Below are 2181 nucleotides of genomic sequence, written 5' to 3'. Positions count from 1 at the left end.
TTGAATTCTGCAAAAAAAAAAAATTTATAAAATAGCGGTTCTAAAATAATAAATGATAATTATAATTATAGAATATTGAAAAGGAAAAATTTAGAAGTAAAAAAAATGTAAAAATGTAAAAAAAACAACAGGAAAGAATGTTAAATTCAGCTGGACCGAATCTGTAACACACTTCACATTTACAAAAGGTTACTTAAGAGCTTGTTTTTGATCGCTGAGTTTGTATGAAAGCTAAGGGCTATAGTCGACCGATGTCGGTGGTTCCTAAAAATTAGAAAATTATTGGAAAGAAAAGGACGTGAGCAAAACTTCTAATCAAAAACTACCATAAAGTTTAAGCCAAATACTATAATAATATATAATGAAGTAATGTAACTTATAACTTCTAAGTTTGAAATTTACACAAATTTAGGATGTAATTTTAAATTGAACATTCATATAGTACAATTGATTCTATAAAATACAATAGTCAGTAAAATAAAATACATGTTTCCAACCATGCACTGCAAAATCAAAAGCGCAAAAGCAAACAAACGCAAAAATCTCAATTCACAACTCAGCTGGCATTTCTTCATCAGCTACGCATAAACGTTGGCGCATGCGCGCACCTACCAACTTGGTTACCTGTCACTGCACGCTTACCAAACACACCACAGCCGCAGACACCGAGGCTGGACTGCTGCCAGACAGCTGCCTTGCTTTGGTGGCTTTACGCTCGCCTCATACAACGACTAACAACAGCCATGCTTGGCGCTGTTGTTAACAGAATTGTATCGACCACTAAAGCGTGCGGTTGAAGACGCGGCTAAACGCGGTTTAAATAATTTGGTGCAACTACAACTTGTGCAAATTGGTGTGTGAAGTTCAAAATTGCATTGTATCTCTTAATACATACATATATACACCTATATAATATGGGCAAAAGCGAAGTTTATACAATTTTTTTAAAGCAATTTGAAATTTAAATATAATTTGCTACGGATAAAAGTGCGCGTTGGCTAAAAATAGCCGTGTTAAATACATGCGTAAACAAAATATACAGCAACATTTAGATAGAAGACAATAATATACGAAAAATAGCCAAAGGTGGCAATAATTATAAACATAGTAAATAGTCAGCGACGATTAAACGACTGTTTGGCCGTAAAGCAGCCGCTGCGACTTTTGAACGTTGCTCAATAACGCGCCGAGGTTATCGACGATTCGATCATACAGCTTGATGATCTTTGTTGCTGGTTTTTTCCATATAACTATGTTTGATTTTTTAACTGCAGCGTTCAAAGTGATTGCAACCGCGGCTACTAGTTTTGAGTGGCCGCAATGAAAATGAATGTGTTCAACCAAAACAAAATGTTAAAATCCAAAAATCGCTGTAAATTTGTGAAATGTAAACAAGATGTGTGCAAAGAGCGAAAATGTTTGAAGAAAATATATATAATTATATGCGAAATTTGTAATTTATAAAAAATGCTCTAAGAATTTGTAAATCTAAATTTATAAAACAAAAAAACATTATAAGCAAATACAAGACGTGATATGCAAAAAAATGTATATCTTATTAAAGCGGATGTTTTAAGAGTTTTGGAGAAAAAAATATATATTAACAAATTAAAACTAAACGAAAGGTGCTACAAAAACATTTTATTAACAAAATGATGTTCAAAAAAATTAAGAATGAAAAAATTTAATATTTAGAAAAAAATTATTAAAAGAAAAAATATTTATTTTTATAAAATGTGCAAACAAAGTTTATTAATAAGAATTTTCCAATTAAAAAAGTCCCGAAAAAATGAATAATAACCCAAAGATGTTAGAAAACTATATTTTATTAATAAACATGGAGCGTGCATAAACCAACTTAAATACAATTTAACATAAAAATTAATTTAAATTTAAAAAAATGTTCACAAATAAAATTAAATTTAATTTAATAAAAAAATGTTTGATTAAAAAGCTAAACTAAGTAAATAGAAAATATTTTTTAACTAACGTGAAACAAAATTTTTGAATGATTAGAAATTTAATTAATAAAATTTCTTAATAAGATGAGGGATGTTAAAAGAACATTTATTATTAATAAAGTTGGAGTGTGCATAAAAAAATTTGTTTAATTTTTTTCTAGAACAAATTTAATTTTTGTATAAAGTAATTTTTCTGTTATTAATTAAATGAAAAATTTAT

General features: G+C 28.6%; 2 protein-coding genes across 2 annotated transcripts in view; one reads left to right on the top strand and one right to left on the bottom strand.

The window, feature by feature from the left end:
- LOC108968808 (zinc finger protein 431) overlaps positions 1 to 2181 on the bottom strand; it is a 191190-nt gene that overhangs the window by 55893 nt on the left and 133116 nt on the right. The window lies entirely within an intron of this gene.
- LOC108968758 (glycine-rich protein 1-like) overlaps positions 775 to 2181 on the top strand; it is a gene marked incomplete at its 3' end in the record, with an annotated part of 13622 nt that continues 12215 nt past the window's right edge. Inside the window, exon 1 of the mRNA XM_018932990.1 lies at positions 775 to 853. The remainder of the gene's footprint in view (positions 854 to 2181) is intronic.

Source organism: Bactrocera latifrons, unplaced genomic scaffold (genome assembly GCF_001853355.1).
Source record: "Bactrocera latifrons isolate USDA-ARS-PBARC rearing strain unplaced genomic scaffold, ASM185335v1 scaffold_23, whole genome shotgun sequence".
Classification (NCBI taxonomy): domain Eukaryota; kingdom Metazoa; phylum Arthropoda; class Insecta; order Diptera; family Tephritidae; genus Bactrocera; species Bactrocera latifrons.
This window is presented reverse-complemented; position numbering and strand designations above follow the sequence as displayed.